At 47.8% G+C, this 23,157-nt stretch overlaps 1 protein-coding gene across 2 annotated transcripts in view; it reads left to right on the top strand.

Moving 5' to 3' along the window:
- Positions 1–23,157, top strand: part of CAP2 (cyclase associated actin cytoskeleton regulatory protein 2) — a 1,372,251-nt gene that overhangs the window by 475,346 nt on the left and 873,748 nt on the right. The window lies entirely within an intron of this gene.

Here is a 23,157-nt window from a genome sequence, read left to right as displayed (position 1 = left end):
CTTCATGTAGTCGTCTGTCTGACTTAACCCCATCCTTCACTGAATGCCAAAAAGTAATGCTGGAAAAGACATTGCAAAAGCACCCACTAAGGGTCCTTGACACTTTCCCTGTCCATCTTCGGAAGACAGGCCACCTAAGCCTAGCCATCATCCTCTCTGCCCTGATCCATTTATTACTAAACTAAGCTATTGTTACAAACTCGACTCAGTTAATATGGACAAACACAAACATTTGCAGGGCCATCGCCCAGTTCTCTTTCAGCCAAAATGTAATTGAATGCCTGCTACTTATGAAAGCTTTCAATCACATTGACTCCAGCAGCTTTTTCAGTCTGATGTTCTACCTTCTTAACCCCCTCCATTAGAGGGGAACGATATCCCACGTTTGACTTATCTGCAAGATTTGAAGCTTTACTATGTATCCCTCAAACCGACATCGGAAATTTCCAAAGAAATACAGTGCTCCCGTCCCCACACTACATAAATCTTTCCTCAGTATTGCACAGCTAAGGATCATCCTTGTGCATGCAGTGTTCTGTTCACACTGTTCTGCTGCAATGATGCATGGAACTCTGCATTATCCTTGATCATGACCAGCATCTTCTATCTTTATCGAAGCCAACTCAAACGCTCTAAATGACCTGTACCACTAAAACAGGAATGAGCACTGAACACTGGGCCAGCGCATCTCCCTTCCTCCATGGTCTTTATGAGCACCAAACAAGCTTAAGATTCTGGTCAAATGTAGTAACCAAAAGAGGATTGGAGTCCAGACAGACCAGCTGTGAGCCTCCTTGGTTAGAAAGTCCAGGTGAACTTTATTATACATATATGAGTTATCAGGTTCCAGTTAGTCTTGTGTGTACGTACAGCAGAGACCACACACTGGCCATCCTCATGCACTCCAGCGGATGCCCCAGCAGAATAATTCTGAACATTCACACTCAAGCACTCAATATCCGGAGCTCTGTCACATCATGCACTAATATTCTATCACCATCCATAGATGGCCAGCAGGACAGGACAACATTTATCAAGTCACTACATCACAATTTACAGAATCTCAGACTAGACTACTTATGTCCACTAAAATAAAGCTGCATTAGACACAGGCTTGACAGCAGGATTCTGGGCCAAACATGTGATTAAGTGCCCTGCCTAACTTTGGGCACTGTAAGGAGGGTGCAAAAAAGGAAAGGTACCGCTCCAAGCTAGTGGGTGATGACCTGCCTGAGACTCTGCTCAAAGGACAGGGATCCCCATCATCCAAAGTTCTGTTAGAAAATCCTTTGGAAAATGAATGCAATCAATAGCTACACCCAAACCCACCAGCTAAGAAGTAGATCCCTGTCACTTTAAGAAAATTAATTTCCAGACACTGCAGCTCAAGTGATTTTTTTCCTGTGGTGGGCAGCTGAGTGATTGTTACAAGCTCACCTCGCGAACAGATCATTGTTAAGAAGGATTTCTGAACTCGGACCGGGAGGGGCAGAGGTTCAGAAGGCCAGCCTAGTTGGAACAGGGTATCTATGGCAGGCGGTCAAGACTAAGTCTCAGGAGGGGTGAGGGTGACTGAAGGACCTCAATGAGCACACAGAGCAAGGACACTAACAAATTACTCCAGACAGGTGTTATATTAAAAATATAGACAGATTTATTACAAGGCCTTAGTAACATAGACCATAGCAAAGAATCACAGTAACAGTAAGTAAACCAATACATCACACTCAATACAATATATATACAAGACCAGGGGGGTTTAAAAGGGTGACTGCATGAAATATGTCGACAACCTAGATGGGAAGGAAACAGGCAGTGCAGTTAATCTTTAGGCCCAGTTCAACATCAGTTATTCACCTAAGAGGCAGTCCAAGCCCTAAGAAGAGGGGAGCCTTGTGCTCAATAGTACATGTAGTGCCAGTGCACGCGGTTGTTCCAATGGCGAAAACGGGGTCTCTTCAGGGGTCTCTAGCATCTCGGGAAGGTGGATAAGGCGATGAAGAATAAGTTCCTACTATTCAAGAAGGACCTCCACTTGAAGGCAGAGGCAGTTTGAGAGTTCGGGGTGGAGTTGCTATTTCACAATAGCGGTGGACAGGAGAGGGGACCCCAGGGGCCACTCGTGCGTAAAAATGGGCTCTTGCACTAGGGGCCACTGGTTGGGGTATTGATTACTCACCGATGCCAGATGCAAGGAGACCCAAACATCGGCAGGTTAGTCCAATTCGGTTGCAGGTTCGAATGCGGGAAAACAGACGTCTCGGCACCTTTTAGTTCCTGAGATCCAGCGAGGATTCCCAAATGGGACAGTGGCGATTTCTCCGCCCCGGGTGGATGAATCGCCCCAGTTTCACTGCAGCAGGATTCAGGGGCAAGAGGGTCACAAATGCAGCAGACTTGCAAAAGACGTTGTCGCAGCAGGGCTCCGGTCCGGGCGCACTCATCTCAATTCAGACCTGGGAATGCCAAGTGTACGAAATTCGGTGTGAGGGTGCAGTGGACACAGAGCTAGCAGTATACCAAGTTTCGAGGGCTTCCTCAAAACGAGCAAAGGTCCTGCGTAAACTGGTCAGCCCACTGGTTGGCCCAGGGACGCTTCCGAGAAAGCTTACTTGCAGGTTTTGGTGAAGGTGTCGAGAACAGTTGGTCCCACTATTCCAATGGGTAGAAGCATCTTCGCAGACCTTCTAGGATGACCAGATGCAAAGGGGTCCCACAGGCCGACAGCTGGCTCAGGGTGCCAAACCTTCCAGCAGGTCACCAGCGGTTCCTCAACTCAGCTTCCTAGTTGCAGGATACTTGGATCATATCCTTTGTTCAGTGAGAACTAGGGAAATCGACATGGTATTGGTGTTTTCAGCCTCCTCTTATCCAAAGTTCCCTTCACCCCAAAACGGAAATGACCCAATGGGAGATCTGCTCACAAACACACACTCCATACGTGGACCAATCACAGACCACTGTGGTCTCAGGCATTCAGGACACTCCAGACTCTCTGGCACCCAGGATGTATATTGGGACCAGACATCCCAGCCCACATCCTAGAGGCACACACACAAGGCATGCAGAAGCCCGCGAAAGCATTGGGATTCGAGGGAAAGTGCATGACCAAATAAGGACTGGCCCGGGTCGACTCGACCTGGGGAAGGTGAATGGGCAAGATGGCCAAAGGACAGGACAAAGAACCTCGTGGCATGGCCATTTTGGAGCCAGGCCACCTATTCGTGCCAAACGCGGTTAACATGGCAGGAAAGGGTTAAAAATAATGCAAAACGATAGCTGCCACCAGTCCTGTCCTTGACACATCTGCACAGTTCATAAAAAGTCCAGCGAGAGTATCTAGAGCCTTTGGTAATGACTATAGACCCAAGTGTGCTGTATGTTAAGATACATTGCACACTTGTGACATGTTGCACAAAAGTTGCAACATGAGAAAAGGACTAAGGGAAACAAAGTCTCCCAGTACTGACTGTCTTAAGGGCATGACAGTTTCCCCATAGAAAGTGAGCCAAAGCCCAGAGGAGTGCAGCTGAAGGCTGTGCTTCTCTGGCACAGTCAGTCAATGGTGTTTAAACAGCAGCAGAAAGTTTGGGGGTTGACAAATGGAGGGAAAATTACATACACATATGAAATCTTACCTAACAATCATGTCAAGTTTCACATCCTTTAACCGGCACTATACAAATTAGTATATACGCCTTGTGGTTTACATACACTGTACTGTTGAGGTGAGTGATGTGACAAATTAAATGAACAAAGAGCACTGTGTGAATTACTGCTCTGAAGGGATTCATATTTGACTCACAAGTGAACACAAGTATAAAATGTTGTGGTAATCCTTATGTTCCCAAAATGCTCTTTGTTTTTATGTAAATCGTCAATGCACGGTCCCTCCTGCAGTTGCCGATCCTTTGTACTTGATTGTTCTTTAAGGTGATGGTGCTGCGAAACCTGGATTGGGGCTCTGCCCCACCCACATCACTGACCTCCCCCCCTCTGCATGAAAGGGCGGTAGGGAGGAGTCCCAGTGTAAATTGTGCCCATTTTCAGCACTTCGCCTACCCCTTTTCTCCTCCCCAGCACCTCTTTGTTTAACAGTGGTGCCAGGAAGAACGGGTATGCTTGAATGTAGGAGCCATATCCCCATATGCTCCTTTGACCTACCTGGATCCCTAGACCCATTGGCATGGGCAAAGAGGCTGAGACGGGGATGCACAGCTCTTCGCTACATCTTCTCTTCAGTATCTCGAGGGGAGGTTGTAGTGATGTTATCTTACCCTTATCACAATGTGGCTGGCATACATGATATGCAAAGTACAATTCCCGTGAGGAGAGGACACTTTCATTCTTGCTGCTGCTGCTGCCTTTTTTCAACGTGCGCTGGGAGTTCTAAGAACTCGCGCATTTCGTATTTCCAACTCGCCTGCACGCTCGCTTCCAGGAGGAGGCGGAGCGCTGTGCTGTCACGTGACTCATCACCTGACCTACCCAGGCACAGAAAACGGAGCCCAGCACAGCCGAGCGGTGTGTGCAATTCCCGTGAGGAGAGGACACTTTCATTCTTGCTGCTGCTGCTGCCTTTTTTCAACGTTCGCTGGGAGTTCTAAGAACTCGCGCATTTCGTATTTCCAACTCGCCTGCACGCTCGCTTCCAGGAGGAGGCGGAGCGCTGTGCTGTCACGTGACTCATCACCTGACCTATCCAGGCACAGAAAACAGAGCCCAGCACACCCTTGCGGCGTTAAGCCCGAAGGAGTAAAGGCCGCTGGCTGTTGTGCGGCTGTTTGGCGCTGGAAGTGCCCACAACGAGGATATTGCTTCCCTCTCTTAGTGACAAGGCCGAGAGGAGCTGCACAATGATGGGTCGCTTTAAAAGTGAGAACTCAGACTCAGGGGCGGATGAGCGAGTGAAAACCAGGCAACAGGTAAGGCAGCGTGTTGCTTCTGACCCGGCTTTGGTCAGTGGATTGTCACCGATTGTGGACGGGCCTAAGAAAGGTATGTTGCCTTGGAAACAAAGCCGTCTTGTCTTCTCAGTAAAAAAAGCACATGTGCAGGACCAGCCCCAAGCACCAGCCATACAAGAAATCACTTCTATTGATCTGGTACACGATGAAGGGGATTCTGGCAATACACTGACGGAGGCTTTATTCAACCCAGACCTAGAACAGAGCTTACCTGTGGCGGATAGGCCTCAGGGGGAACAGAGCCAGCACACCTTGCCGAGTGACCTAGGGGGAAATATATACCTGCAAAACCCTTTAAAGGCAGGGTCGTCCACACAGGGGTCTCATTCTATGGAAATGCCGGGTGGGGCAGAATCCTCGGAAGGGGGGCTAGATATGCACAAGGAGAATTTGGTTGTGGAACAGCCCCATGCTGTGACCCAAACAGGTATGGCTATGGAAGCAAAGGTAGTAGGGTCAGTTTCTTATGATTCAGTCCCATCCATGAACAAGGAAGACCTGAATGAGCAACAGGGGACTGTACTCTGCAGCAGACAATCAGAGAAAACTAGGGAAAATCTGGAAATTACACCAACTCAGAAGACGGTGATCACAGAATTTCCAACTACAGAGAACGAACTGCCTCAGAGGTATCCTGCCACTCTGGAGAAATCTCTCAGCCCACGACAAATCCATTTAAGCTCTGGAAGCAGTTTCATCGATATGGATTTAAGTGTCAGTGTCTGCGGGGAGCACAGGCCCGGTTCTTTGCAGGAAACCTACCCTCAAAGTGCTTGCTTGGACAGGACCTGTGAAACCCTTAGTAACACTAGCCTTGCTTCCAAATTAATCCAGGATATCTCAAACCTCACGGGTAAAATAGTGAGAGAAAAAAGGAGAAGTTTATCGTTCATCAGTGATAAACTAGCTGCGATTGATGGTGAAGTGGATCCCGCAGATCAGTCTCCTTCGAACTCTTCACAAATAGGGGGTAATCTGCATCAAACCCCAGGAATTAGACAGAGGGATTACAGAAACCAAGCCTCCCACAGGGAGGCGAAAAAGGCCCACAAGCTGGGCATAGATGACATCGGCCTGGAAAAAACAAGTGATCCGTGCTCAAAGGGAAGGCAGGAAGACCTAGCTCACATCCAAAATGTGGTGATGGCATCACTAAACATCACGCTTGCTCCCTTTTTGAAACTTTCTGAGACTCTAAATGAAACTTTGAAGCTATTACACCTATCAACAGTAAAAACTGAGATAGGGATGGGTGAAATAGTTAGTTTCACGAAGCAAGTGGACATGAGATTACAAAAAGAGTCGGACCTTTCACATCAATGGCAAAATCGCCTATGTGATTTGGCGGGTCAGGAGTCCAATGATAAGCAACTACTGATGGAAGCCATACTGGACGATCACAAATGGATAAGAAAATTGAATCAGCAATCCGCCTTAAGATCAGACCCAAAGCGAAGCCCTATAAGGGACAGGGACCTGGCAGATCCTAGGAGGAAAGACCTGGAAGACGGGAGAAGGGCAGACCAGGAAATGGCCAAGACAAAGGAAAAAGTTGGCGGTCCCTTAGTATTAGGGAAGGGCATAAAGACGTCTTAACCTACTAATCCGGACTGCATCTTGATAGTAGAGCAGGAGGAGGCAAAATCAAGCTTTGCGATCTTCAAAGAACTCCCACAGCAACTGGGAAAAAACTGCACTACGACAAAAGACCCTCCCCACAAAGACTAGAAAGAAACAGGTCAAAAGAAAGCAAAAAAACAGGTATGCAAGCGTAAGGCTAATGGATCAAGAGCCTTCTTAAGAAACATCAATCTGCCTATCGAGGACCCGGATGACCCATTATCTAAGAAGCCCAGGAGAGAAATTAACTTGTTGAGTGTATCGAAGGAAAATGTTGTGCAGACGACACCTCAATCTGGGGAGTCGGTCCTGCAAAAGAAAAACGGCCGGGACACAAGTGGCTGTCTGAGTGATCTCATTGAAATAATTGAGGAAACCAGAGAGGAAGACATGTGGGACGACATTAGCTTATCAGAATGGCAAGAAATTGACAAGCAGTTAAATGATGTCCCGACAGGAAAAGAATCAAGAACAAAGGAAGAGCAGCGAATGAATAAGCTCACAGGGAATACAAGGAAAAACGAAAATGATAAACAAAGACAGAATCGCTCGCATGATTGCAAAGACGAACATCGGGATGCCATAAGGAACACACGGGACAGGCATCAAGTAAGTAGATCTCAGCGATGGTCAGAACAACGAGACCGAGTCCCAAAAGAAGAGAAGGAAAACGCTAAAAGGAGGCCACGGGACAACTACCGAGAAAATCGATCTCATTGGTGGTCTAAATCGCCGTGTAAATTCCGTGACAACAGGGCAAAAGATCTCAAAGGAAAAAAGATTGACACTAAAACCCAAGAACTACGATCAATCCCACGGGACAAGAAAAGGAGCCCGAATAATGCAACAAAAAGATGGGACTTATTAAAACAAATAGAAACCAGAAGAATGTCTAGACGTCAGACAAGTATAGGGAATCTTTCAAGAAAGATCCAAAGATACAGGAGTCCTGGAAAGTCAAGGACAAAAGTTCAGCAAGGGAAGAGATGGGATACCCCAGTTGAGCACGAACATTTCTACACACTGAAACTGGAAAGGACCTGGAGAGACAGACGAAGGATAGTGCTGAATAGGAACAGGGTGATGTCAAAACTTAAAGATCTACCAGTAAGTCGGAAAATCCACACTGATGACGTGGCAATTGTGGAATTCATTGATGAAGAAAAGCCGGACGTGGTCCTACTACACTTGACTACAAGAAAATTGAAAGATAGCTTACTGGATGTAAAGAATAATCTGAAGTCCTGGGGATATAGACTTACTGACCCAGATATTAAAAGTACCTGGAGAGAGGCAAATACCAACAGACCTGTCGATGATAGGGGGGAAAAAATTATTAAAACCCGAGAAAGGAAACCCATTAACCCGCAACAAGAAGAGAGATCGAACCAAAGTTAAAGACCAGCCAAGATCACGTGGATACAAGGGACCGCAGCTCAGAACCAGTGCCTAAAATAAACAGCACTCAGAGGTCAATAGACAACCAACTAATAAATCTGAGATTTACAGTTGATAACTCTAGTAACTCAAATATGAAGACCAAACGGGCAAGAGTCAGTAATCAGACACTGACAAAAGTGGAGAGTCGAGGACTGACGCCCAGCATCAATCCAGAAAAAAAGCGACAATAGACCGACTGCATTGGAGCAGGAACCAAATCCCTCTTAGCCTCATGGAACACACGGGGATTTGTCCACCTATATTCGGGAGAAAGTAACTTCCTTGAGAAATATGAAATAATTTGCATACAAGAGAGCTGGATTAGAACAACTCCCGTGTGTGAAGGTTACTTGGTCTATATGAATCCGGCACAGAAAGGACCTTTGGCAAGACCCCGGGCGGGGCTCATAACCTTAGTGAAGGATGATTGTCAACTCCAAGTATTAGACCATCTGACGCCAAATCCGCTGCTCCAAATACTTAAAATAGTGAAAAACAGAGGACGGTATGAAAAGAGACTCCTGTTAATAAACACATACTGGAATGTCTCCGAACTAGCTACGGAGAATTATCTATCGGACTCGACGGTGGCTCTTGACGTCTCAATGCGAGAAGACAAGGATCAACTGATTATCATATGCGGGGACCTGAATATTAAATTGCTGGATAAAAATGGCTTGTTACAAAGAAGACACAATCTCCCGAACAATGAAAAACGATGGCTGGTAGAAATGGACATTCGAGAGTTGTCAATGTTGAATGGTCAAACAGCAGGTGATATTCTGGGAGCAGACACCTGGTTCGCGAACTCAACGAAAGCCTGCTTGGATTACTGCTTTGTAGCAAGAAATACACTGCCTTGGATAAACTCCTTTAAAGTTGTCCCACAGACTCGTAGCGATCATGCTCTCCTTGAAATTGAATTACTCTGGAAAACGGAAGAGCCGGAACATCAAATCATCCCCGAAATGGTACTATCATGGGGACGTAACAGGCTGAAAATCAAAGCAAGGTCAATCCCTCAACTAGCAGTCCGGCTTACTCATAACTTTGAAGTTAACCACGAAACGGCGGAATATGGCTGCCTATTAAAGGAGTTTGAGATCAAAAAGGGATTAAACAAAAAAAAAGATTTTACGAGGAATCATGCATATAGCAAAATCCTGGTGGAAAAAAGAAGGGAATATCGTGCAGATTTGAGATATCTCCAGAAAAGCAGCCACATTAACAAAGAGGAACGTATAAGACACTGTAAACAGTCTTATAAAAATTGGTTAAAATCCACTAGGATTTGGCGAGCACAAGCAGATGCCGAGAAAATGATGGCAGCAATAACTACATCCAACTCTAGGTCCCTGTGGGAGGTAATCAATAAAGGGGATGATTTTCAGTCGGCCTTGACAGCCAGTAATGTCTCAAAAAAGGAATGGGTAAAGTTTTACAGTGACCTCTTTCATGAGAAAAGCCCAATAAAGACCAAGAAAAGTTCGGGGAACGAATGGCGTATTGAAATAGACAGAGATGACATTCTAACAAGAATTCAAAAATTGAGTTCATCGCGAGCTGCCGGTCCAGACGGCATCTCGAATTTAATGCTGAAGGAAAACAAGGAAGAGTGGGCGGATTTCATCCTGGTATTATTCCAGCAGATATTAAAAACAAGATCAATCCCACAATCTTGGAAAGAGGCCTTAATTGTACCCATATATAAAAAAGGAGATCGTAACAACCCAAGGAATTACAGGCCCATCGCCCTCCTAGATTCCATAGGGAAACTGTTCTGTTCTATCTTGCTAAGAGATCTGAAAAAGTGGGCAATTAGGGAAGGGATTTTGGACAAAAGACAAACAGCTTTCATGAGTGGCGTCGGAACATCATTGAATCTATTCATTTTGAATATGCTAAAGATGCGGGCGCTAAAACAAAAAAGGAATATTTACCTGGGCTTCATTGATCTCGAACAGGCCTTTGATGGGATCTGTCGAGAACTGCTTTGGTCCAAACTCAGTAAATGGAACTGCCCGCAAGATCTGCTACAGGCCATTCAGGAACTGTACACTAACACCTCAGTGCACCTTTCCTATTTGCTTTGTACCTAGCAGACATGAAAGAATCACAGGAACACATTCGTGCATTCCCCCCAGTATTTCAGGAGGAAGCCCTCTCATGGATCATCTATGCGGACGACATGGTATTTATGGACCAAACTCCCATAGGTCTGCAAAGACGCATGGTGGAATTCAAGTCTTACTTAAGCAAAAACCATCTGTCGGTCAACGTAAAAAAATCCATGGTTCTAATAATGCAGTCGGCACGAGGTCCTAATAACGGGAAAAATAAAAAGGGCTTTACATGGTCATTGGATAATCAACCTCTGCAAATAGTTGATTCAATAGTTTATCCGGGGGTCAGAATAAATAAAAACATCAACGAGCAGGGCCAATTAAATTTTATCAAAGAAAAGCTGATGAAACTCTCTAATCAAGCTAGAGCCCTGCATCGACGCTACGGAACCTATTCAATGATGCCACTAATCATATTCTACAAGCAAAAAGTAGTGGCAAGTATAACATACGGAGCTGAATCATTGTTAAACCTTCACTGGAAAACGTGGGCGGTTCTAGAGGCTTTTTTCTGGAGAAGGGTACTCAGGCTTCCGAATTGTCTCCCTGCATCGATAATAAGACATGAGTTGAGATTACAATCAATGGAGTCAATAGTGCTGTGGAAGACCCTCTCGCTATTTCGGAAATGTATTCTTGATAAACCTCCTATTTCATTCGAACTACTAGCGAACAAAGAGGTTATCAATGCAGATCCGCATTTCAATGCTTGGAAACAGAACTGCTTTGAAATTCTGGAACATCAGCATATCAAAATGGATACGCTAATAGATAACCCCGAGAAAGCAAAGAAAAAAATACGAGAAAATGACTGGATAGCCACTGACAATCTAAAGAGGGAGAACACAAAGTGTTATTATATCATCTGGGAGCGCAAGGCACTGAATGATCCTCCACCTTATCTCCGAAGATTTCCCTCCTCAAAATACAGGGATCTCTTGATGAGAGTCAGATTTAACATCCTGCCAACAAGAGAAGTGCAATATTTAAGAAAACAAATTCTAAAGGAAGCTGCTAGCTGCCGCTTCTGCAATGCTCCGGACATCTTGGAATCAGTAAAACATTGGATCTCTTGTCCGGCTTTAATCACCCGAAGGAACTTATACCTAGGAGATTGGGTGGATAATATAAATATATTGACAGATGAGGATTATTGGGAACGAGTTCTGACGGTCCAAAAACTTGGTCCGACCCTGGAAGTACTACGATTCATAGAATCGATATTAAAAGGTATCGAGGGTAATAATGATGCAGTGGAAGAGGAGGTTGAATCCTCGTAAGGACGGTGGGGTCTGGATAAGGACGTTGACTATTTCCTGACTATTTACTGGGCATTTGTTAAAGGTTGAAAATTTATTTAACCAATAAAACATAAAAAAAAAAAAAAGTACTCCTTGTAAAGGCAAAACACGAACGCTCTGCTCCATGAATCTGCTTGAAATCACATATAGCATTAGTTTGGATCTTAGCGACCACCAGTATCAGCCTTCCACATATAGTAGACCAAGTAAGCAACCCATGCACCCCTACTAACAGCATGATAACCCCTATCTCCACCCCAAACTCCCTGCTTGCATGGAAATAAGGGACTCTGCCAGCTTGGTAAGTGGCAAAGCAATACCTGCATCATCCTTTATTAACTAGGAGTTAACTTACAGTTGCTGCATCATATGATTTTAAAGTCAAAATTCTACTCTTACCTGGTGTATTGGCTTTGCCTGGGAAGAAGTCCATCTTTCTCCCATGGTTACCTGGGATGCATCCCCAGAGTTGGCTACATGAGTACTCCATTCAGGGAACCAAAACTCCCTTCAGTAAGCCGGTGACCATTCCCCCATCCTCAGGACTTTAAGCGGGCCGGGGCAGTGCACCCAGTGGTCTCAAAAATGTGTTCTCAATCTAAGGCTCTGCCAGCCTCCCCCAACTAGCCCTAGAGGCGACAAGCCTCTCGGGCAGTCCTTTCACTCGCCAGAGCCCCATAGTGAAAGAGGCTGCCTGCAGGGGTCGGTACTTGTGATTTAAGAAAAAAAGGAAAGGCATGTGCACCAAAAGCTATGATAGCAATGTGCCTGCCTATGATTTTGTTTTTCAATCCGGGACAACAACACTATGGGGACTCCATCTTGCGAGATCATGCGCACATGATCTCACGAGATTTGCGGAGTGCGAAAGCCTGTGAAAAGACGGGAAAGGAAGGGAGTCCACCGGAGGCTGCAGGAGTCAGCCAGCCCCGGCGCTCCTTCTGCCAGAGGACTGCAGCTGGTGCAGGGCCTGCCTACAGAGGCTCCCAGTCAGCCAGAGCATAATACCATGGCTGAGGAAAGCCTCCTGGGTGCTCTGGCTGTTCTGAGTGTGTGAATACCAGCATACCTATATGTAGTAAAGCCAACTACATGACTGGACTGCTCCACAGTGAGTAACCTTCACAGCCCTGCCCAGAATTCTCAATACCCCAGGTCTGATGTTATAAGAGGTGTCTCAATAAAAACCTGTGAGCACAATCCGTGTCCTGTCTTTAGCCCAGACCTCTACATAATTGGCGACAGGGAATAAGACCCACCCGGACAGAGCATGCAGGGCACCATGCCGCCCCCCGCTTTCCTCCCCTCTCCGGGCCCCCCTACCATACCAGGCAGCAATGGGAGCCCCTGCTTTTCACTTACCTGGAGGCTCTAGGCGGCACTGAATACGCACCGGCCAGGAAGAAGGCCATGCTGCTCCACGCCATGGGGGTAGAAGGGCAGCGCATCTTTGCACGGCTCAAAGCCATGCCTGTGACAGACAAGGATGATGATGATGTCTACATGGAGGCCGTCCGCCGCATCGTGAAGAGATTCACAAACTAAGAAAATGTAGTGCTTCACAGACTCAAATTCTACACCAGGAAATAAGAAAGCAATGAACCCGTAGACGACACAATCACCAGAATGAGGGAACTAGCAGAATTGTGCGGGTTCAGCAACAATGTCGTGCAAGTCATCTGGAACATGCTGGTAGTCCACACAAATGCCAGGAAGGTCCAGGACAAGTTCATTAAGGAGAAAGAGATTGATCAAGATAAAGCAGTACAGATCGCCAGGGCTGAAGAGGAAACCTCCAGCAGGGTCAAAGAAGTCAGAGGGCCATCACCAGTCCCCGAACTGACCGCTCTACAATGGAGAGGGCGCAGGGACAGACAGCCCTGCAATCCCGCCAGAGATAAAGCTCCCAAACAGAGAGAAGCACCAAAGTGCTATAGATGCACCAGCACCAAGCACATGGCAAGCGACCCGGACTGTTCAGCCAGGAATAAAGAATGCTCCAAATACAGACGTTTCGGCCACATGGCTGCAGCCTGCACGTGGCGGGGAAAGGCTGTCACTCATGTCGACGACGACAGGCACGACAAGCCCATGGTGATCATGGTGAACGCACCCCGAGCCAGGAGAGAAAAACCCCACTGCGTCGTGAAAGTGGATGGCATGGAGACGCGGGTCATGGCAGATTCAGGGTCAGACCTCGCCATCTTCCCCATCCAGATGTACAAAGAAATGATGGGATCAGACCAAGTCGAAATTGGGAGCACCAGCCAGATACCGACAGTCTTCAGAGGGGCCACAGTGGACCTTCTAGGCTATTTAAAGGCAAAAATGGAATTCAAGGACAGGTCCACCACCACGAAAGTATACTTCTCATCCCAGGGCTCAGCCGTGTTGGGATGGGACGACCAACATAAGCTAAGCATACGGCTAGACCCCAGCACCCACGATCAAGTTCTGCTGTTTTCAGCAGAAGGAGCGCCGGGCCTGGAAGAAGCATTTCCCGCTTGTTCTCCGAAATGCCAGGGAAGATGAGACTATATGCACAAGATAAGCCTCAAAACAAATGCTATTCCAGAGAAGCACAAGGTCAGACCCGTTGCGGCCACAGCAAGGTCAGCACTCAAAGCTCAACTCAAGAAGATGGTCAAAGAAGGCACCATAGAGACAGTGGAATCCTCTGAATGGCTGAGCCAAGTGGTACACATCAAGAAAAAGTCCTCCAACGAGCTGAGAGTCTGCATAGACTTACACAGTTTGAACTTGGAAGTGGTCACCGACAGCTTTCCGCTTCCCAGCATCAATGAAATGGTACTCATGATGAAAGAAGCAACCATATTTACAAGCCTTGAGATGCGAGATGTATACCATCAAATAAGCCTGCACAAGTCCTCACACCCGCTCACTGCCTTCATCACCCCTTTTGGCACGTACCAATACACACACATGCCGTTCGGTCTATCATCAGCAGCTTCAGCTTTCCAGAGGATGATGAACTTGTTATTGCATGGCATCGATAACGTTTCGTACTTCCAGGACGACATCCTGGTATACGCCAAGGACACAGTAACTCACGACAAAGCCTTGAACAAAGTATTAAGAAAACTACAAGATGTAGGTGTCCACCTGTGCCATGAAAAATGCATTTTCAGTGCTGGAGAAGTTGAATACCTGGGATAGTGCATCTCGAGAGAAGGGGTGAGCCCCAAGAAAAACCTGCTCGAAGCCATAACCAATGCCCCGGCCCCGATGTCAAAGGACGAACTTCGGTCTTTCCTGGGGCTTGCAGAATACTATGCAAAGTTCATCCCCAGGTTCTCCGAAAACCACATCGCCACCGAGGGAGCTCCTAAAAAAGGGCACAAATTTCGATTGATCACCGACCACAAGCCCTTGATACACATGCTGAGCCCCTGCGGCACCAAAACAGCCAGCCTGAGACTGGCCAGAATTGCTGCGAAGCTCCAAGAGTATACCTACGAAATCACCCACATTGCAGGCTGGAAAAATGCTCAAGCAGACTGCATGTCCAGGCTACTCGACCAAAACACCCTAAGGACCACGTTCCTCAAAGATGAATGCGTGGTGCCCTCCATAAGTGACCTGAGAAACAGGGACTTCATGGAGATGGACGAGCAACACTGGTAAGAAGAAATGGTACAAGTTGGCACGCTGTGCCGTGTAGCAGCATGGGTCTGCGAAGGATGGCCCAATGAGAGGGCAGTCCCTGAAAGTCTTTGCCTGTATTGGTTAGTGACGAGATCACAGTGATGAACGGCTTGGTACTGAGAGAGGTGACCGTGTCATTCCCCCGACAGGCATCCGCAAGTGATACTCTGCAGAGCACACTCGGGGCACTTGGGCAGCAACATGACGAGATGCAGAGTATGTGACTCCTATTGGTGCCCCGGAATGGATCAAGAAATAAGGGCGATGATTGAAAGGTGCCACGAGTGCACGAACATTGACAAGCGGCTCACAATAAGACATGCACCCATGGTACCCACGGAACACACACGGTGTCTGGTACAAATTAGGATTGGACTTCATCGGCCCGCTAGATGGCATGTCGGCAGAGCACAAGTATGGAGTAGTGATGGTGGACTACTTTTCCAAGTGGGTAGAGGTCGAATTTGTGCCAGACATCACCACATGCACAGTCATTGAGGTGCTCAGCGCCGTGTTTCAGAGGGAGGGGCTCTCCGAGGAGATCGTAACCGACAACGGTGTGCAGTTAGTCTCCAGGGAAATGCAAAGATTCCTGAGAAAGCACACCATTCACCAACTGAGGGCAAGTTTGTACCATCCACAAGCAAATGGACTAGTGGAAAGGGCGAATCATTTTATTAAAGGCTCTCTGCAACTGTCCTGTGCATCAGGCCTAGAACCACACAAGATAGTGAAGGAGGCCGTTGCTGCCCACCGCATCACGCCAAATGCAATCACTGGGGTATCCCCATTTCAACTGTTGAGGTTGAAAAGAGCTGCATCCACGCAAGTACCCCCGTGGCTACATCAAATCGGAGAAGATGAAGACATTGACATGAGAGACATTGTGTTCTGCATGCAAAAGAACAAGGAAGCAATGAAATCCCAAGGCGACAAATGCCGGGCGGCCCATCGCACAGAGGTCCGTGAAGGCAACCTGGTAAAGATACGCCTGCCCCACAAAGACACCACTACCGGCTCCAAATATAGCAGGGCAATGTAAGTAACTAACAAAGGGACCAACCATGTCCACACCAGCGACGGAAGACGATGGAATCTGGAAAGAGTGGCCGTGTACCGCAAGAGAGCATCCACAAACCACCCCTCCATGGAAGCAGGAAGTGACCAAGACCAATGGGGTTCAGTCAGCAACCACCAACACTCAGAAACCGATGCTCCAGGAGAAAAGGACCAAAGAGCTCACCTCAGCCCCCCGACCCAGTCCAGAGAACCACAATGGGAGATGACCCCAAAGGACCTCACACCACCCGACTCGCCACGCATCATCACCCAAGACTCGGACATCATCCCCAGGCTGGACAGAGCCGAAAGGGAGAGAAGAAAGCCCACCAGGTTCACTGACTTTGTCATGAACTAACATCCACCTTTTTCCACCAAGGGAGGTTTGTGGGGACTCTGTCTTGCGAGATCACACGCACATGATCTTGTGAGATTTGCGGAGCGGGAAAGCCCGCGAAAAGGCGGGAAGTGAAGAGAACCCGCCAGAGGCTGCAGGAGTCAGCCAGCCCCGGCACTCCTTCTGCCAGAGGACTGCAGCTGGTGCAGGGCCTGCCTACAGAGGCCCAGTCAGTCAGAACATAATACCAAGGCTGAGGACAGCCTCCTGGGTGCTCTGGTTGTCCCGAGTGTGTGAATACCAGCACACCTATATGTGGTGAAGCCAACTGCATGACTGGACTGCTCCACAGTGAGTAAACTCCCCAGCCCTGCCCAGAACGCTCAATACCCCAGATGTGATGTTATAAGTGTCTCAACACCCATTAGCACAATCCCTGTCCTGTCTTTTGTCTAGACCTCTACAGACACGTACAGGCAGTCCTTTCACCATCTGGCTCCTTTGTGTGAAACGGCTGCCTGAGGAGGTTGGCGCCTGTGATAAAAAGAAAAAAGCAGAGGCAGGCGTAGCAAAGGGCACGATAGAAATGTGCCTGCTTCTCCTGCTTTGCTCGGAGTGTCTGGGAGCAAAGCAATTTTCAAACACCCCCTGCTCCCAACTGCCGTACTGGGCCCCACCCCCACTTCGCTTCCTCTGCATATTTAATAATAATTTCGCATTTCATATAGCGCTACGAACCCTCGGGCTGCTATTATTACACACGGTGTGTGGTGCTCATTTATGGGCCTCGGAAGGATGAAAGGCTGAGTGTGGCCCTGCCGGGATTCGAACCTGCGTTAGCAGGCTCTGCACGGATGTCAAAGCGAGCGCTCTACTCGCTGTGCCACTTGACCGGCTATTTCTTGATTGTATCTTGGTTTCCGTATTAGAGTTGTTACCGTGACCACTTGTTGCACTCCCTTTCATCATTCAGCCTTCAGGCTTTTTTATCCCCATCTTTGACCCAGTGGCCTCCCAAAGGTCTTTGTACCCCAGGGGTCTGTAATCTGACGCTGGCCTGCACAGCACCCTGGCGGTTCCTGTGCCAGTGCTATATATGTTTGCGCTCTCTAAATCCTCCGTGGAAATCTAGGAAAAGAATAAGGCAAATAAAACGTACAATAGTGAGAAACCAAATAGGTTCAAAACAATACTATGAGAGGGCGGGCTGACAGTCTCAATATCCAACTGCACGCAAAATCGACCCTGCACTGCACGAACCGCAGGTGTTCCGTGGGAGCCATGAGCCTACCCCATCTCCACCCCGAAGACTCTGGGGTTTTAAAGCTTTTTTTCTGGGTCTCCACGGAAGAGCGTGAAACCTCTGGGTTTCCAAGGTAAAGGGGTTCAGTGAGGTACTGCTGCAACCTGGCTTCACTCGCAGGTGTGGCCCACAACAGGGACCCACAAGTTAGACATAGGCGATTAACGCTAGCATCATCTTCTTTTCAACCTGGTGAACATGGTTCCTCCTTGAGCCAATACGCCACCTGCTTTTGTTCTGCTCTAAGTTCGCTGTTTGCGATTATTAACGTTACAAGACCTCAGAGGAGCCCTATATGGCAGAGCACTCTGCGCACTGGGCAGAGATCACAAAATTAAAGCAGCGCACACGAAAAGCTGTGGATTTAAAAAGGAACATTTTGGAATCATGACTAAATAAACATATTTTATTAAAATGAATTTGATATTAAGAGTTTGCATTGTAGTTTTGTTTTATGTATGGATAGAAATTGGTATGTTTTGTAGCAAAATAAAGGAATCGGCACTTTTGGCAACATTTGTAAGGGTGTACTTGCTCATATGTTGGCTGCTGTTTATCGGCCCATGGGGAATGGATGCAAATGTTAGGAGCCTTGTAATGAAGAAAGGGGGAATCTGATTCGGTACTTTATGTCAAGAATGTAGTATATATCACCCAGCCCGTCTTTGAAGTTTTTTTAAACATATGGGCAGGGAAGCTGGGTGGAATCGCGGATAGCTGTGGGCGTGGCATTGCACAACATAAATCTCAAGGTTTTTGATTTTCAAATGTAGGCAGGTCTGCCCATCTTTAATTTGCTTGATACAACGCTCAGACCAGTGCTCCTCATCAAGCCCCCAATAACTTCCAGAAATGTCCTTGCAGTGGATGAAGTCTGATATCTTTGGCAGTGTAGCCCATTGAAGTTCATGGTGAGAAAAAGTGTTTTGGAAGTTGAGGGCTTGCTCAGAGTGTGTTCCTGATTACAAGAAGTCCATTGAAGTCGGGGCTTCTATGTAGGAAGTGTGATGAGGTTCCTTTAAGCAGCCTGACGCGTGTGACGTCATGCCGTAGTTCGAATGAAGGGTTCGTCACGCCAAGTCAGTGCACGAGAGAAGCACGGATGGTATGGCTGTGTCTGAGTGATAACTGCACAGTACGGCATAGTGCTCTGATGGCCTGTGAAGCCTCACTATATTTACCACGAGGCTTTCGCTTGGTGGATGAGGGCCCGCAACACACCAACGGACCTTAAGACCGTACCCAGCCACGTTGCAACCAGCATGAGCACAGCGTGCTCCTACAGGAAGTCAGAAAACCCTTCCCTGTCTCACTCATGGTGAGTGCAGAGAATCAGTAAATCCTGAGTAGAGCGGTCATACGTCAGAGTGCCCATATCCCTTCTCGAGGTCGCTGCTCCATGTAGTAGTGCTTGTGCACCTCTGGGAAGAAGAAACAAAAATATATATGTATAAGCCATTCCTAGTGTATCACGCGCCCTTGTAGCATATCTTACAATATCTGTCGGTATTTCGTAGGGTCACTTTTGTCCCCCTTCTTAAATATCAGAATTACATTACCACTGATCGCTTCCAGGAATGGGGCGTAGGTCCCAGTGACTTATTAATGGTCATTGAAAAGGCTAAACGTATAGGTAACAGTCTTTTGAATTTGAAAGGCATATTTGTATCAGATGGAATGAGAGGTGGTGGGAATGCTAAGTGTTTGATGAGGAAAGGCTGCTGTTTTCTTGCATGGTGCTCTACTGAACTGTAACGTGCTGCCGAAGAACATTTGCTGCATTTGGATTTGGCTGCAAGAGCTTAGGTTACCTGGAGGCATACTGGCCCTTTAAGGGAAGTGGGAGTTTCATTCCCTTCAAAAACAGACTCCTGCACTAAGTGCTAGGTGAGGGGTGCACCTGAGAATTTGACAGTTTGCTGCTTTTTCTCTCCCCTGCCATCTCCCCCATCATCACCCCTTCCCTCCCTCTTCTCTCTAAATTCCTTTGGCAGCCCCATGGTAGAACCTTTAGCCAGACAGACCGCTAACGACTTGACTTGCTTCGTTTGAACACGTTCCCACGGTGAGCGAAATTAGACTTGTAACTCTTTATAAACTGCTTCACTGAACTCTGTGTTTTCATCGGTTTTTATTGGAGAACATGATCTTTGCTCTCAGGAAAAAGACTGAGTGTGTACTGGAATACTCTGTGTTGACAGGGTTATGCCATTTATTTAACCTTGTTGACAGAATTGTTTTTTTATTGAATTATTTGCACGCAAGGACTGCAACCCACATAGTTCTTGACTGGAAGCTTAAGAGCGTGTTAAACCTGGTGCTGGACTCTTAGCTAAGAACAAACCTTAGTTAAAAGCACACCCCAAGCATCCTGGTGTATGCATTTAGGTGGTGTGACTCCTTGAACCTAGTGGAGCAAGATACTATTCCTCGTCCATATCGGCTGTACGCATAACCACTCTAACATTGGCAATTGACACCTGAACAATAGGAAAATCTGTAGCGGGTGAAGAGGATCTTTTGTTTCTCACCTATGTATGTGGGTTAAATAACCTTTGAGCCCCTCAGAAACTGAGTACCTTGCCCTTGGATACAGCAGCTTACCTTATAAGATGTTATTTAGGAACCTCAACCAGCTTACCTAACTATGAAAACACACAGCGCTGTTACGCGCACAAAGAGAGGTGTTAGAGATAACATCTCTGAGGTATTGCGAAGACGTGTCAGGAAATTTGTTAAACCATTTTTGGAAAAAAACATCAGACCAACCTACAATATCATCCTTCTTCAGTGCTGAGAAGAAAATTATTCTAATAATCGCATCTTAAACATTGCCTGATGAATCTCTTGAACTCTCAGTCTCGAGCCATCAACAATAACAATTATTTACTTCGATTGTGTGTGGGTTTAAGAAGGGCTTCACTAGGGGAAATTAAGTGCCCACCTGTTTTGGAAATCGAAGATGATGTTCTTCACATCAACTTGTCAGACACACCAGACCTTGCCACATTTGCCTCAAACACATCTGCATTCGAATCTCTTTGCGCTCTATATTAGAAAATAATGAATACAGCGGAGAGGGTGAAGACTCCACAACAAAAGATGGAAACAGATTGATTCAAAGAAGCTTAAACACGATCATGGCTAAAGTTAAAACTTTATCAACTCTTACTCCTACGTCCCGTCCCCTTTTCTCCATACTTGTGGGGACATCTCTCTATCGTGTGGGACAGGACAGGAGCACTTTGTAAAAAGCATCCACATTTTTCCAAAAATGTGTCCTTCCTCTCTTTCTTGCGCGGGGCCCGGCACGCGGCCGTAACCCCGCCCACCTTGGCTCCGCCCCGCGCATCGCCCATTAGTCCTTTTCTCCGCTCGATCGGGGCCAGACGCACTTGCATCCTCGGAAGATTTTCTTCCCTTTTTTCCTCTCTGGCTCTCACTAGCGTTCGTTTACTAGTCTGTCTATGTCTTTCAAGTTAGACTTTCCAGATTGTTCATCGTGTCACCGTCGCTTCGCGAGGGCGGATCCCCATCCTCTTTGTTTAGAGTGTTTGGGTCTGGAACACTGTTGGGACTCCTGTTTTTACTGCGACTCCCTTTCCGTCCGGGCACTTCAACGTCAGTTTGAGCGGTGGGAGGAGGAGTTCCGACAAACTCCTCCTTCGCATTTTCAGGCATTCATCGACGAGAAGAAGAAACGCCTGGTAAGTTCTTTACTTTTCAGAGCACCCCGGCCGGGGTGTACCTTCCCAGGTTTCTCTCGGTCCGGGAGGGGCGTTGATCGCTCTGTTACCATGGTGTGCCCTGAGGTCCCCTTTGGGCCTAATAATTCTTCCAGAGTTTTCTCTGAGGGTCTCCGTAAGGGGCCTGTGAACACCGGAGTACGCTCCAAGGCCCCTCCTGTGGGGGCTGTTTGTAGACCCAGTTCTACTGAATCGTGGGGTACCGGAGCTCGCTCTGAGGCCTCTCTGTCGGCTTCCCTCAAGAACAAAACCGGGGTGCGCCCCGAGGCCTTGGCTGGGCTGGTCGTTACCGAACGGATGTTCGAGGCCCGTGCTGATAAGGCCTTTGCCGGGCCTGGGTCCGAGGTCCCTCGTACAGAGGCTAAAGCTACCAACAGTTCTGAGAGGCCGGACAAGGCTTTGTCGGTGAAAGCGGTTGCTCACGGTTCCCACTCTTGTGGTGACACCAGATCTGTTGAGGGGGCAAAGAAGCAAAGTTCTTCTTTTACCGGCAGTGCCGAGGTCCTTCCTTCGAAGACTCAGTTGGCGGTTGGGATGTCACAAAAACATTCCAGGCCTCATAGTAGTGGCTCGGCCGAGGTTCCTTATGTTAAGGCTAAGATTAAGACCCCTGATCCATCGACGGGGACCCCTGCCTCACTTCCTCACGTGCCACAGTTCCCCTCAGATGAGGACAAAATGGCGCCCGTTCCCGCCACGACCGCGGTGGCCATTTTAGGTGCTACCCCTACAACTACGCTATCGGCCTCTGGTGTAGGGCTCGGTCCCTTAGGTGAACCTAAGATCCCTTGTGCACTTCCTTCCTGGCCGGTATTTGATTGGAACGCCCGGATGCCTGTTCCGCACAAGGTTTCGTTGCCCGTGGGGGCGGCTCCTTTGATTTATGTGGATACGTTGGTGGAGGGGCCGGTGTGGCACCCTTCCCCGTTACGTCCCTGGATTTGTCCACCTCATAAGAGGCCTCCTCAGGTTTCCGAAACAATCTCCTGCGGACGCCTTTTTCGGTAAATTTCAAGCGCTTATGCGCACTGACCCCATGAGGGAATATTTCAAAGCACTTTTCAAGGAGATATGTCCACTTGCGCCTCCGGCTCCATCCGTTCCTCCGGTGGTTCCGCCGGCGCCTTCCTTGCCCGTGGTGCCTCCCCCTGCTCTTCTGCCTTTGCCTCCATTGTCCCCAGTGGACAAGGCAGTGCCTGACACGTCTCAGCAGGATCCTGACCTGTCAGATGACCCTCAAGGCGATCAGGGCAACAAGGACCTTCCCCCCCTCTATCAGAGCCTTTCATGACCGGGTACTGGACATGATGAGTTTCTTAGATGTTCCGGTGCCCGAGGCACCCGCCCCGTAGGAGGGCGTGCTTTCTGGGGCATTCACCCTGTCTCCCTTGGAGCGTACCGGCCTGTTCCTACAGAAGGACGTGCTGGCCGAGGTACGAAGAGTATGGGAAAATCCACACTCGGGACTTTTTGTCAATAAGAAGATTCACGCGAGATACAAGCTGCATTCTTCGGAAGAGGTGGCCCTGTCGTCTTGTCCGCCTCCCTCCTCCACAGCAGTGGCTGCGGCTACGTTGCAATCCAGACCTGCGGCA

The sequence above is a fragment of the Ambystoma mexicanum genome, chromosome 5p, assembly GCF_040938575.1.
Source record: "Ambystoma mexicanum isolate Mex_15411 chromosome 5p, UKY_AmexF1_1, whole genome shotgun sequence".
Taxonomy (NCBI): domain Eukaryota; kingdom Metazoa; phylum Chordata; class Amphibia; order Caudata; family Ambystomatidae; genus Ambystoma; species Ambystoma mexicanum.
This window is presented reverse-complemented; position numbering and strand designations above follow the sequence as displayed.